This window comes from Vicia villosa, linkage group LG6, assembly GCF_029867415.1.
Source record: "Vicia villosa cultivar HV-30 ecotype Madison, WI linkage group LG6, Vvil1.0, whole genome shotgun sequence".
Lineage (NCBI taxonomy): Eukaryota > Viridiplantae > Streptophyta > Magnoliopsida > Fabales > Fabaceae > Vicia > Vicia villosa.
Window position 1 is genome coordinate 90,451,899 of NC_081185.1, and position 16,386 is coordinate 90,468,284.

General features: G+C 34.8%; 1 long non-coding RNA gene across 1 annotated transcript; it reads right to left on the reverse strand.

Moving 5' to 3' along the window:
* Positions 1 to 8,278: 8,278 nt before the first annotated feature.
* LOC131609300 (uncharacterized) lies at positions 8,279 to 8,949 on the reverse strand. Its single transcript, XR_009286071.1, has 3 exons — positions 8,884 to 8,949; positions 8,481 to 8,789; positions 8,279 to 8,396 (listed from the first exon to the last, which is right to left on the reverse strand). It is a non-coding gene; the product is annotated as an uncharacterized LOC131609300 (long non-coding RNA).
* Between the last annotated feature and the right edge of the window lie 7,437 nt (positions 8,950 to 16,386).

Genomic DNA, 16,386 nt, shown 5'->3' on the forward strand with positions numbered 1-16,386 from the left:
ATTCTAACTATGAGTTTTAATAGAAAACTTACAAGCAGACTGGCCTTAGATATATGACTCAGCACCTATTCAGTCCAAACCAATGTGTATTCGATCGAGCTAGCGTCTGTTGGAATTATGTAATAAAAAGGAAAAGCATTCAAATTTCAAGTCATGTAATCCACCAACTTGCACAACAGAGAAGAACCTGCACCAAGCTTACACTTCAAACTTCAATCTTAAGTCTTTCCATGTTTCAGGCAGCTTCACCTCCAATTCCGAGCAATCATCGCCACCGAGAAAGCTATAAACCTATACATTTATTAACGAATCAGATTCGGTCCATATTAAAACCATCACATTCAAGTTCGAAAAAGTCACATAAATATTGAATCCTTTGAAGTTTATTCTTAAATCAGATACCAACTATACAAAGTCTTGTTAATAAATGTCATAAAATTCTGACCAATGTAGAAAACCAAATAGAACTGAATGAAAAGGCCCATTAATCCCTTATATGAAGCTTCAAATTTAAAGTAATCAACTCTATGCAGCATAATGCTGAGTGATGACCACTATTTCAGTGACATCAACTCATATTAAACATCCACTTTTCTTAAGATATAGCTTGATACATTCATTAAACCATGTACAAGAGGTTCGATAGGTGCACAAAGGCACTGTGCGCCCTTGATACAATTGCTTTCGACCAATCCAGAATATGAACATATTAGTAAACAGTCCCCACTCATGAGACAACCGAACTTATAAAACCATTTATAAAACATACTCATACAAATAGAATACCTAAATCATATATAAAAACCATACAATACATACATTCATATTTCATTCAAAATCAATTCAAAAGCCATTCGAAGCGAAGTTGACATGAAACCAAGTCTCATTAACAGTTTTGTAACCAAATTGTTTTCAAACTTAACCTCCAACTTAATGTCTAACAATGATTAACTGCTAACAAATTTCAAAAACAAAATTTTTTAGTCCTAACTAACTCTTAAACAACTCCAACAAACTAAGATACTAACAGTTTTGAAACACTAGCAGTTAAGCCAGGTACCAGGCCAAATTCAAGATACAAACCTGCGACAAATTTGCTCATTCACATTAAACACTTAAGGCAAACTTAGTAGAACCATACCATATCCAAAATAATGACATTCATTCATCATACGAGACACGGTGTACTGTTACAGGAATTTTGTTCAGAAGCTGTCGCATACAAACAACAGAAAAAGAAATAAAATCGAAACAATTCAACACCCCTAACAAGTTTTAACATACAGCCCTGTACAGAACCAACATCAAAAACATGGTTCATTTAACACTTCAACACAAATTCAGAGAAAGCGATTGAAGGGATTTTCGTATTGAAATTCTATAAACAATGCCAGAGTAAATTCATACCTCTAATGCCGAAGAAGAATGATATAAACCCAGATGAAAGCGATTTCGTTTTACAGAAGAAGAAAATCGCAAATTTGGCTTAAATTAGGGTTTTTCGAATTTGCTGAAGGGATTTTCGTGAGAGAAGAAAAATGAAATTCGCAACTGTGGGTTCAATTAGGATTCTTCGAATTCAGAAGGTTTGTTCGTGGATTGAGAGAGTTTGTTCGTGGATTCAGTAGATTTTTGGTTTGGGAAAAGAAGAAGAACGAGTGGGTTTTCTGTTTGAGAGAATAGAAAGAACGATGATAGGGTTTTTAGTTTGTGAGAATCTATTTTTTAATTTTAATTTTAATACGCCTAAGGCAGCGCTTTTCAGAAAGCGCTATCTGATGTAGTCATTTACCAGCGCTTTATAAAAAGCGCTTTCTGAGGCAACACTTTTAGCAGCGTTTTTCAGAAGCGCTGTCTCAGGTAGGCCTTTTAGCAGCGCTTTTCTTCATTTTCGTATACAGTTTCCGTGTTTTATTTTTTATTTTACTTATAGCAGTGCTTTTGTATAAAAGCGCTGTCTAAAGTGTGCTGTCTAAAAGTCTTTTTGGCGTAGTGTCTACACTAATAGGAAAGCAAACACCACCCTTCTCTATATTTAAAGCTATCGTGTGAAACCTTTTAAATCTAATAAGAATGCAAACACCTTCACCACTCGCCATTAAATAAGCAATGGGTATGCAGCCTTTTTCTAAGGGATGGATCGCAAATGCAGAAAAAATTGGATCTAGATTGGTGTTGTTACTATCTTGTCTTTTAACTTGAATGGAATTTTATATTATGTATCTAACTTTTTTTATGCTATTTCAAAAATTGGATTCGTACAAGACCATTGAACTTGCAAAACAATGGATATGCAAAAAAATATAGATTTGTTCTTCTTCAAGAAACACAGTGACAATGATGAATCAAATATGTCAAAAATGTATACTTTTATTTAAATTTTTTATTTTAATTCATATGTAAATAATGTAATTAAATATTCTGTGTAAACAACGTAATTTATTTTTTAAAAATATATCTTTTTCCCCTCGGTTTTCGGACAGAAACCGAGAGGTATGTTGCACTAGGTTTGAAAATATAAAAATGTTGTTGCTGGGGATAAACTAATGACTTTTTCAACTATCCCCTAGGTTTCTGAATAACCGAGGGAGAAAGTGGCAAGTTTTCATGACGTCGTTTGTTACCTCACTTCTGTAACCGAGTTTAAAACTCCTTCGCGTCCGAGATTAAATATGTTTTTTTAAAGTGGTGGAATGAGTTCGTTTAGGAAAATTTAGATGCGGGATAAGTGTTTTTGATGAATTGGGATTCTTAACAAACTTTTAGGGATCCAAAAAATTGTTGAACAAAATAATAATAATAAAAGGCAATTATTATACTTGTGTCCCCTCGGTTCAATTCCAACAAGTGGATTTTTTTCCTAAAGATTGAGTGAAAAATTGGGCGCCTTAATTTAGGAGTATTGGATATCATATACCAACAATTGACTTGTAATTCCGGTCTCTAAAAGCTATATATACCAACCCTTTGTTTATAATCACTAAAAGTGTCAGTTATAAATTTCTTGTAGTGCGTCTTTCTTGGAACCATAGAGAGACACTCCCTTCCACCAAGTGGAAATGTTACGACTCGATAAAGAGTCTAGAAGGACCCGTCAAGAGTCTCCATCTCCATTTATCAAGAAGAGTCAGATCATCTGGACAGGTGTTTAAATCCTAAATCCCATAACTTCTTAGCCTTACAAACTTCAGACCACCTAACCCAATGGATTTTGGAAATTCATTCTACACACCCATAAGAAACATCCTTTGAACCCTAACTAACTTCTTCCACACGGACATATACATATTAAGAAATTACAGAAAAAATAGAAATAACATTAATTACCGAGTAAATGAGAATAACCATGTCGCCTAAGCTAACACATTTATGTAACCAGGAGTTAAGTCTCTTCCAAATCTGGTTCAACAAAGGTTCCAAGTGGACTTCAACCGCAGGAGGGTTAGCTCCAAGTGGCAACCTAAGATACCGAAACAACAAAGACTCAATCTTGCAATGGAGAAAATCCTTAGCATACTGGAGAAAATATGGGTCATCATTTATCCCCATCAAACTACTCTTATTAAAATTAAACCCTAGACCCGAGGCAAGTTCAAAATCCTTTAAGATGGCTTTAAAGTACTTAAAAACTCGACTAAGAGCTTAGCCAGAATTAAGGTATCATATGCGTATTGAGGCGAGAAACCTCCAAATTGGAGGAGCCAACTTTTATCAAACCACGGAATCCTTCCGTCACAAGGAGGAAAAGGAAATGGGTTAGATTGTCTCGGTGCTTCACCCCTTTTATCAAGATTTTAAAAGTTGGAGAGTCATTAACCAGCACAATTAAAATACCAGAGAAAAACACAAGCGAGTTGGAGGTCTTCCCTTCAACCCTCTTTTTGAATACAAATTAAATTGAGTCCAATTTAATTAATTTTTTTAATAATTTTTATAATAAATTAATAATCATTGAAATTTTACAGCCTTACTTATCAAGGGTCTTAAATATGCCAATGATTATTTGATAAGAAATTATCAATAAACTTATGAACAGGGAAAGCTAGCAAAATTGTCCCTACAAAATGCATGCAGGTTCTTTTCACATCTGATTTAATCACGGAATCAGGATGAATTAAAAATAGCGTAAGAAATGTATCATATGATGTTTGCCACACTCCTTTATAAAATTCTACACTTTCGGTCACTATATAACTTAAGTATATGCCATGATACATTAACATAAAGCAACAAGGGGCTACATCAAACTATCAATTTACATGCTACAAATAACAAAATTGCTTTTTCTTCCTTTCACGACTGCATATAAGCTACATATTAATTGGGTCCAATATCATTTGTAGATCTTGCATGTGCTGTACTTGAGGGCCATACGAATGTATTCTTAAAGTTGATTTAAAAGGCAGAGTATTCCATTTATTTGTTAAGAATAATTATAGGCCAGTTTGTTTCAGCTTTAAAAAAATGAATTTTTTTTTTGTATTTTTGAAAATAGATTTTTTAAAACCGTTTTTTAAAGTATTACAAATTTTTTTATATTCGTTTTTTCTAAAATGAAACACTTAATTTGACATCCTATAACATAAACATACATAATTGAAGACCAAAACTTAGTCAAAATCATAATTTTTTTCAAAAACTTGTATTTAAAAATTGATTTTTATGAAAATCTATTTGAAATAGCTTCAAAATTAAGTGATTTTTTGAAATTTTGATATTCAAATTTTTTCCCCATAAATAGATGAAATACCTAAAATCACATTTTAAGAATAACTATTCAAACAAAATTTTAATTTGAAGCTTTTATAAAAAGTTTCTTTGTAAAAAAAATTTTCACAAAATTTGGTAACACTGTAAAAATCATTTTAAAAAAAAGCCAAAACAAACGGGCCCATAACTCTGAGAATAAAACAATGTCGATATACTCCGCAGGTGTAGGACCATTTTCCGCATTAACAAATCATATTTCAGTAAGAATAATATTTTAAAAATTGAGTACATCATTTTTTTTAATAAGTAATGGTATATTAACCACAAGAAAGATATACGGTTATGAACCACTTACCTCTTTATACACGATAGAGGATAAGTGTCCTACAGTTAATCGCTCTTCTAAAGCCTTGATTTTTTTAAAATAATCACCAAAGTTCTTCAACTCGTCAATCGTTATCTTAACCGAGTTTCCCATCCAATTTCCAACTTTGATCCAAATTCTTGTTGTAATAGGACATGATTCGAAAAGATGGTTAGAGCTTTCCAAAGCTTTAAAACAAAAAACACAGCAACAGTCCTTGTCTTCTATCAAAACTCCTCTGTTTTTCAGATTTTCTCGAGTAGGAAGTCTTCCCCATATTAACCTCCAAGCAAAGATGCTTACTTTGGATGGAACTTTCAGGCTCCACATAAATATGTAGCATACTTTTATTTTTGTCATAAGTTAAAAATATTTTTATGTGACACCTTTAAAAATTCATTTTCACTTTTTAAAACACTACAACACGCTGGGGCTTTAAAAGCGCTTTTTATGGGCTTTAAAAGCGTTGTGAAAGCCAGCACTGGCGTAGGTAACAAAAGCGCTTCAGAAAGCGCTCTGGTAGGCCCCCCCTATAAGAGCGCTTTTTTGGAAAAAGCGCTCTGGTAGGCCCCCTATAAGAGCGCTTTCTTGGAAAAAGCGCTCTGGTAGCCCCCCTATAAGAGCGCCTTTCCAAAAGCGCTTTCGTATGTTGCGTTTTTTTTATTTTTTATGCTTTTTTATTAATCTTTGGCAGCGCTTTTACTAAGAAGCGCTTTTGTAGGTGGACCTTTAAGAGCGCTTTTTAAAAGCGCTGTCGTTGCTAAATGAGGTATTTTAATGTGCAGCCTGTAATTTAATCCTCCCAGTCGACCTGTAACATTTTCGACCTGTAATATGTTTTCAACCTGTAATATTTTCGACCTGTAATATATTTTCGACGATATAATTTCAGCCATCAGTAAGACAATATATATACTAATATAATACCATTATAATATCCAAAATTATATATATACATCATTACAACATCAATAATATTATAGTTCAAATCGACACAAATCCTACATGAAAAATTGCTTAATATAAAATTGACACAAATCCTCTTTGATTTCTTCCAACTTAAGTCTCGGGTACCCAGCAGCACGGAATTCGTCAAGGTACTACAAAACAAAAACATAATATGAATGATATATTTAGTTAAATGTAATAAATTATATGAAATTATCTTAAGTTATAAATTCATACCGTGAGCGGAATCTCTAATTGATTCGCCTGAAGGATTTCTTTCATAAACCTCAAAACAAAGTATCCGCAATATGAACTGTTTCGCTGTTGCGGACACTACATAGAAAAACAAATAAGATTTTATAGTTGTCTTGTTTTATCAAGTAGCATAAATATTATAAGCAAAATTGTGAAAAATAATGTACCTGCACTTTGATCCAAGTAATGTTGTTTGATTTAGTCCGGGATACCTGTGCGTCCCGTTGACTTCGGAACACTTGTATTGATCTAATTAAAAAATATATAAAAGCATATGTTTAGATCAATCCCACAAATAAGTAAATATATAAATATACACGAATATTTAGAACGATCCCACTTACAAATCAACGATTTCCTTCATAGCCGGATAATTGGTCCAGTCACCATTTACCGAATTCAGATAATACACGACTTCTCTTATAGGGTTGATAGCAAGCAACAACCAGTGTGCTCTATAAATTAAAACAATAGGTTATATGAAAATTTTGCTATACACAAAATAATCAGAGATTAGATGAACCAAGAATGAGAAACTAACCCTACTGGTCGGGTATTATACGCCCAAAGATGCAGACTTTCTGAATTGCCGGTGGACATGAATCTATCGACTAAGAGCTGTCTAACTGATTCCGGTTCCGAAGCAATTGCCATTCCGCTGCAATGGGCGGAAGACACGAAACGGAATCTGTTAGACAATGCAGTCCCGCGCAACACTCTGTCATACAACAACCTTAAATAAAAACATAATAAACATTAGATTATTTTCATTGAAATGTGTAAATAAATTATATTGTGGGACTAATTAAATAATATATCGGATGAGTGAATATTACTGGATGTATGAGTGCATCTTATCGACGCCTAGTTGTTCATGCGTAAAAATCTCTTCCAAGTCATCAATTGCAATATGTGACTTGAATTAAATACCGAAGACACGTTCATCCATATTGATTTCACGTAAAGCACCATCCTTCAAATCGGACATATCAACCATTGTTGCGAGCGTCGTCTGGTATCGAGGCACAAAAGCACCGCCTTTTTTTGTCGCTAGCTTCGGAGGACCAGTGGGTGGTACGCTACGAACTTGCTGCGTCACTTGTTGTGACTCCCGAGCGGATGCCTAAAAATCATATAAGTTAGGTAAAATATAAAATCATGCAGATTTAGATTCAGATTATATATTAACACTTTAAATGTACCTCTTTTAGTGATGCAACAGACTCCTCCTCCTGTAAAATCCCTTTACCCTTAATTGCGGGTTTTATAGGAGCAGTCTAAAATTAAAATGTAAAAAATAATTAATAAACGGTTTAGAATTGACATTCGAAAACTAAATGATTCATAATCGTTTTCAATATACCTCATCACTAATGGTAATGAGCTCCGAGGGCCATGCAACAGATGATCCTATTGCATCTATGGTGAAGTAAATCTCCCAAAGTGTTGTGCACTTTTCCCTTGCCAACTAGTCGATAATTTGGTGACGATAAGTATAGTTGGCAAGATGAAATGTCCTAAACCAATAGTAAATATAAAGTCATTATCATTAATAAAATAGAACAATTTGTAAGGAAAAAAATTTATAATTACCTCGGGAAATTTCCTTTGACAGTTGATACTAGCCTTATCACTAGTTTCTTTCATCGATGAAGTGTTGCACTTTTCTCTCATATACATATCTTTATCTCTTTGCAATTCAGAGACTTGTGCTTGCAATTCCTGCAACTTTTGCAACACTTCTTCATTGGTAAGATTTGATCTTCTCCTAGGACTCTTGTAAAAAGAGGTTGGAGTCACACCATGACCCTTACCCCTCACCCGACCGGGATACTCAGGAGCATCTAGTGCTCTACTAAGTACGCTCCCCTCACCGGTGGATACCGATTGCGACAAGGTCACCTGTAATTCATTTACATTTCAATAATTATTAGTGGAGATAAAAAATCATTTATATATTAAAAAACATTTGATTTAATTAAAGACACAATATTATACTTACACATTCAGTATAAACTCTCTGAACATCGGGATCGACAGCTTGATTCTTGCCCACACGAGCTTCCTTCCACAACACATGTACAGGAAGTGAAGTTTCCTCACTTTTAGTCTCCTCTAACTATGCATTGACACAAATGATAAAATCGTCAAATAAAACATGCACATTTAGACAATTAATTAAAACGCATTTCTATTTACTTACAATTTTATCCTCTAAGCGTGCATATCCCAAACGCCCTTTTTTGTATGGATACGCGGGTTTGGATGCTCTCGCACTATTCGTGGCACTCCTTTTCCGAAAATCTTCATCTCTTTGCTTTACAAACTCAGCCCAATCTTTTTCATCAATGAAGATCTCATACTTTTTTGGCCGTCCCGGTGCCTCTTCAAGAAAGTTTCCATCTTTATCCTTAAGATAGGTGTTTGTCAAAAAAGCTTTCCACCCTCTATATCTTTTGCCGGCCAAACTAAGTATGTAGCGTCTACGATCATCTGGTATCTCAAAAGTCCTCTGCAAAAAAACATACGCATAGTGTGTTAGTATAAGTAATTTAAACAATTTATCGTCAAGATAATAACAACAATTAACCATATATGATATATACCTGAAGCTCGTCCCAAATCGCTTTTTTTTTCGCATCCAACTCTTCGCTTTTCAGATTCCATTTAGCTACGGAGACCGGAATATGCATACGAACAAGTGTACCAATATAGCTTGTCAACTTTGCAGAATTAGGACCAATTGCTTGGTTTTCAGAATTCCAATCCAAATGGTATACTAATCCTTGGTCTCTATGTCGAATGATTCCCTTCATAATGGTGATGCCTCGTGCAACTTCTTTTGCTTCAGTATCAGGTGGAGCATTTGTATCCGGAGCATCTCTTTCTTGAGCATCTCTTTCTTGTGAGTTTTCTTGTAAGTTTTCAGGTGGAGCATCTCTATCCGGAGCCATTGAACCTGTATCAAACAAACTAAAGCACATTAGTACACTATTAATAAGCTAACAATCTATACAAGTCAAATGGAAGTCAAACCATGCATGTACAAGTAAATCGGAAACGAAATCGGTACAAATCAAAATAAGCATCAAAAAAGAAAGTTGTCGGAATTGAACGAAATTTACATGGCTATGGTAAAACGTCCCCACAGACTCAAAAATAAAGTCGGTTTTCCGAAATTCAGACCCTAAGCCCGACTTTTGATTACGGGCAGAAGCAAAGCCGATAAAAAAATAGTCCCGAAATGTAAAGATAAGTGCATGAGCAGCTCCGGAATCGTCAAAATAGTATAGTTACATGTAAAGAAGTCAACAAACGGATACATGGTTCAAAAGTTATGTACAAAACGAGAATATGCACCAAAATTGAATAAGTACTATACTATTGAATAAAACAATCTGTACAAATAGAATAAAGCAAATTAGTCGAAATATGTATACTATTACCTTTATCACTAACGTCTCTTTCTTTTCTTGGTAGGATTGTGTTCTACGCGTCTCTTAACAACGCGGACGGTTGGATTGATCCAAATACCCTCATTATGATCATTTCTAGTACAAGATTCATTCTCATTTTGATCGTTTCTTGTACAAGATTCAATGCCAACAACAATATCACCTTGATCTTCAATGTTTTCATCAACTATTTTGTTAGATAAAAGCACTATAGACCATTTCGTACTTGTCAGATCATTGACATAGAACACTTGTTTAGCTTGAGAGGCTAGAATGAAAGGCTCATCTTTGTACCCTATCCTATTGAGATCCACTTGCAAAAATCCTGACTTATCCATTCGTATGCCACTATTATTTTCAACCCACTTGCAACCAAATATAGGAATCTGAAACTTCGCGTAATCAAACACCAAAATGCGCTCGATAACCCCAAAATATGAAAAATTTGCAAATTTCGGATTTAAGTCATTCGCACTTGATATGTGCATTGCTTCAGCTACCAAGGTAACACCACTATTTTGCATAGTACTTTTATCATCCTGTTCTTTGGTATAAAATGTGTATCCATTAATTGCGTATGCGCTATAAGAAAGCACAATTACACTTGGACCATAGGCTAAACATCTCAACCTTTCTGTTACTGAAGCAGGATCTGAACGATACTTTGAATAAATATGATCCCTAAACCACGGTATGAAACTTCGATTGTGCTCTCGTACTATCCAGTTCTCATTTCTATTTGGATTTAAATCTCGGAGAACAACCTTGTGCATTTTAACATACGGCTCAACCTCAATCTCATTGTGCAGAACATACAAGTGCGCTTGATCCCGTTCGACCATTGATACTGTCACAACTTTATTTCCAATTAGCCTTTTTCCTTCTTTTTTTTTCGAAAATATGAGATTTGGGGAGTCCAATTGATTGAACATTTGACAGATATTCAGTACAAAACTCAACCGCTTCTTCAACAACGTATCGTTCGGCAATACAACCCTCCGGTCGAATTCTGTTTTTCACGTACCCTTTTAATATTTTCATATAACGTTCAGCAGGGTACATCCATCTCATATAAGCTGGTCCGCACAATTGTGTCTCTTTCACAAGATGAACGACTAGATGAACCATTATGTCAAAAAATGAGGGAGGAAAATACATTTCAAGACCACATAAAGTAACAACTATCTCTTTTTGCAATGTTGGTAAGATCGCGGGATCGACCACCTTACTGCAAATAGACCTGAAGAAGAAACACAGTTTAGTTATTGCGCTTCTTACTTTTTCTGGCAGAATAGAACGTATACCTATTGGTAAAAAATGTTCCATTATAACATGGCAATCATGCGTCTTCAAACTCTTTAACTTGAGGTCTTTCATGGACACAAGTCTTCTAATATCTGAAGATTAGCCTTCTGGAACTTTAACTTCACTGAGGAACTTACACAATGTTTTCTTCTCCTTTCTAGATAGAGTGTAAACAACAGGTGGCAGATATGTTCGTCTTCCTTTCGTCACGGGTCCCAATTCAGTTCTCATTCCCATGTTTACTATGTCCTTCCTTATGTTAAGACCATCCTTAGACTTTCCTTGTATATTGAGTAACGTACCTATGACACTGTCAAATACATTTTTTTCAATATGCATAACATCCAGGAAATGTCTTACGTACAACGACTTCCAATATGGAAGTTCAAAAAAAATTGACTTCTTCTTCCACCCACCCTTGACAAGTGAATGTGCAAAAGTCTTGCCAAACTGAGTGCTCATATCTTTCACCTTTTCAAAAATTTGATCACCTAACAAAAAAGGCGGGGCTGTACGATGTTCAGCCTTTCCATTGAATGCTTTTCTCCACCCACGGTAGTGATGATTATAATTTAAGAATCTACGATGGCCGAGAAAGACATTCTTCTGACAAAGCTCCAATCGTGTCGTATCGGTTTCGTCTTCACAAATAGGACACGCCTTTTGACCTTTATTGCTGTACCCGGATAGATTTTGTATGCTGGAAAATCATTAATTGTTCCAAACAACATCGCCCTCAAGTTGAAACTTTCCTTTCTATACCCATCGTAAACCTCCACACCGTTCTCCCACAAAAACTTTAAATCTTCGATTAAGGGTGCCAAGTATACGTCTATGTCATTCCCTGGTTGTTTAGGCCCAGAAATTAGCATAGATAACATCATGTACTTACGCTTCATACATAGCCACGGAGGTAGGTTATAAATCATAATAATCACAGGCCATGTGCTATGCGAGATACTTTGAATACCATGCGGGTTCATTCCATCAGTAGACAATGACAACCGAAGGTTTCTTGCTTCTTTTCAAAATTCAGGATAATCAGTATCAACTTTCATCCATTGTGGTGAGTCTGCCGGATGTCGCAACTTTCCATCAATAATTCTTTCATCTGCATGCCAAGTCAAGTGTCTTGAATCGGTCTCACTACGATACATGCGTCTAAATCTCGGAATTATAGGAAAATACCATAAGACTTTAGCAGGAGACAACTTTTTCTTATATCGAGGGGCACCACATTTAGGACACTCATTCAACGCTGCATACTCGTTTCGAAACAAAACGCAATCGTTTGGACATGCATGTATCTTATCATAGCTCATGCCAATAGAGGACAACATCTTTTTGGCTTCATACGTTCGATTGGGAAGAACATTATCCTTTGGTAGCATATCTTTCATAAGGGCTAATAACTCTGTGAAACTTTTATCCGACCATCCATTGTCCGCCTTTAAGTTGTACAACTTTAACACCGCAGACAATCTTATGAATTTTGAACAACCATCATACAACGGTTTCTCTGCATCGCTTACCAACCTCTCAAACATTTTGGGACAATCCGCAAGATCTTCTTCAAGCGCTTCTGCAATCTCTTCGACTCGATCGCAATCGTATGTGTCTGTGCAATCGTCGTTTGAAGCATACTTCCTATTACAACTCGACTCAGCATTCCCGTTACTTTTCTCACCATGCATTGTCCAACATGTATAACTTCTATCAATTCCAAACCGTAGTAAATGGGATGCCAACTTATTCCCGTCAACCTTACCCCCATAACAGCAACCCAGGAAAGGACACGACATTCGAAGCGGGTCTTCGGAGTGCGCAACCGCAAACTCAACGAATTCCCATACCCCTTTCTCGTACTCTTTCGACAATCGGTTTGAATTCATCCATGTCTTATCCATGTCTTAATTAAGCTAAACAAATGCTTCTTGGTTTCTCTATCAGGTACTAAGGAATTCTGTCAAGATAATAAATAGCTATCATCATAAAAGAATACCTAATCAGAATACCTAATCAGAATACCTGATTTCTTAAAGAAGACATTACCTTATTTCAAGGTAATATAAGTCCACAAACCAAAAAACTGGTTGAGAGACACTAAATTGATATTAAATAGAACCATAAACAATAAACTATAAGCAGAAAATAACAAACTATAAGCAAGAAGAAAGGGATAGTAACCTGAGTTAGACTTGATGTGGGAGATGGGTAGGTTTGAATCGGCGTTGTACAAGTAGAAACCAGAGACTTCAAAGTAACTGTAAAATTAAACACACACACACGATGCAGTTAAATACAAATATCCACTGTACCAAACAAAACTCATGTAACTAATGCATGCTAACATAAACTACAAGATATTTAACCTTGACATATAAGGTTCATCCTTTCCAAGTTTAACCTTGACATATAAGGTTTAAGGAATTATCACTAGAAACAAGATATACATCTATACCTCTATCATTTTTATTCGCATTGTCTTCCTATCTTTCCTCATAATAATACCTTTTGAGGAACATGTACTTTATTTTTATGTACCCCACCTTGCCATAATTATAAGACATAATTTCTTTTCTAATTTGTGACTTGTCGGAATTCTCAAATTCGTAACACTTATGTAAATTCTTAGTTTGGCCTCTCTCTTATGACTCTATAACTATAGCTTCATACTAATTATGATTGACAATTAAACAACACTCCTTTCATCTAAAATCTTCATTAAATATTATATCTTCAACAGTTGACATTACTAGCTTTTCATTTAGATACTACGTTAAAATAATGCTTTAAGAACACTCCTTTAAGAGTGTTCTTTTTTACATTACCATCTTCTCATTCTAGATTAATAGATTTACTATTTGAATCTTTAGATGATGGACTAATGATGGTTTAAGCTTCTATTCAAATTTAATTTTAGAAAACTACTATTTTGCGAAGACAAGAGTTAATATTACATAACATATCAGTGTCAGCCTTAGAAGTTAGAACAAAAGTATCCATACAATTAGTAGAAGTTATGAAATGAAGAAAAATACACTACAGAAAAAAAGGTCTCCTGCCACGACCAGAAAACCGAGGCTATATGCAAAATAACTGTGGCATAACGCTGAGGCCACGGTTTGGCCACGAAAATCCAACTGTGGAGTATGCGGCCGTGGCCTAAAGTAAAGTCCACGGTTTTTTGGTATAGACCACGCCTTTTTGACAACCATGGCTTTTTTAGGCCACGGTTTAGGTAGCTTGATTAAGGCCGCGGTTTGTATTTGCCATGACTGCAAAACTGTGGCTATATGGTAAAGCCACAGTTTCAATTTAACGTTTACGACACAGTATTGGTTCAAGATATAGCCACGGTTTGTTATAACCACAAATTTAAAACCGTGGTTATATTTTATGCATTCTAAACCATTAATCTTGCCACAGTTTATCTGTAACATTAATTATATATATATATGTAACACTTTTATCATTTCATAAGTGTTTCATTTTGTCTTTCCTTTACATAATTAAGTCTAGGGGTGTTGAACTGTTGAACAGAACCGTCAAACTTAACCGAGGAACTTTAGTTTTCTTATATTCGTTGATCCAATGACCAATAGTTTTGCAAAAAATACAAAAGACATATAAAACTTTTCATATTCAATTTCAACGTAAAATAATCCTTTACACCAAGCTACTTTATCTCAACATATGGGCATATTCAATATCAACTTTTCATATTCAATATCAACGTAAAATAATCCTTTAGGGAAGAATCAATGTCAATTGGAGAGCCTAATTTTTCACTCTGTTTCCAACCATTGTCCAACTCCAATGCTAGTTGATATCCATCCTGTAATAATGATTAAACATGTCAATGATATTTTTGACTTCATCTTAACATTGATCAAATTAAATAGTATATACCTCAATAGCCATGCATCCTCCTTGGCCTATAAATAGGATATACCTCAATATCCATCTTGTCATTTACATTTTTTTTCCTCATGAACAACCATAACTTCCTATAACTAACTTACTACCATAACTTCTAGACATAGGAAGAGCAGCTACGTATCAACAAAAACAAAGATAAGCATACCTTCAATAAGTTTCAATAAGTTTTATATTAGGAATACTCTCACGAGTTAACGGAAGCTCCAAGAGTTTACCTACACTCTCAACTCAAGTTTAACAACCTAACAGTATTTTCATTTTAAAATGTGCCAGGTTAGTTTACATGAAGAAACCCCAGTGACTGTATCCCCTCTAAAACATAATGGTAAAGATTTGAAAGATTTCCAGCCAAGATTCATATAAAATAAGAGAGACAACCAAACAGAGGTGTTAAAGATAAAAGTAATTGAAGATTCAATCTTACTTCATCATCTTTTCCATTCATGGGAAGGGAAGCTCTTGCTTTAGCTTTAGATAAAATTATCACATCTGATTCTGCCGCATCGTGTAAAGAAGCTCGAATAAACTCTGCTGAGAGAATGCTACAAAAAACAATACAATGCACTATAGTTCAACTCTGTTCTCTTCCAAAAATTGTAGGGTGATCAAAAATCAAGAAAAGCAGTAGAAAGCACTGTCAAACGAATTTTGAGATGCAGGTTAATGGAACACACAATCTAAGAGAAACTAAACAGTAGCATACGCCACCTTGATAGATCAGGACAGCACTAAAAGTTTACCTGTTTATTGATTCTATAAAACCTGTCACATGATCTCTAAGATGACGAAAGTAGTGCAACCCAATGAGCTCATCTCCATCCTATCAAAGTTACAGTAAACAAATAAGAGTAAAATTAGCATATAATTCTCTCCTTGTCCTTCAAGTTCCCATTGACATTACATAGTAGAATGTCTCATTAACAGACTTCAAAGAAAATTAGTTATGTTCAACGCTAAGTAATTGATGTCACTTACAATATAAAATTAAACAACTCAGTCATACTGTGATTGATATCAGCTGCCCACACCCACCTAGCAAACACTGATTGATATCATCAACACACACAGCAAACACTGATTGATATCATCTACACGGACATTAATAGACATCACCCATCCATAATAGGGTCTGGTAACATTATTCCAGCCCCATAGTATAAAATATAAATAACAAACACATCAACTTTTTGCAGCAGAATTTCTTTAAAAGATTAACAACATACACTTTTACAGACTAAAGAGACGAACTTGTTACTTAAAAAGCTTAAAGGACTAACTTGTTACAAACTTCTAACTTTAAGGACCAAATGATGTATTTGACCAACACAAAACATTTTAAGTTGGACATCCTTTCCTAGTCATGATAGGTCAAACACATATAGTCCTCACAAAAAGAAAAACTCAAAC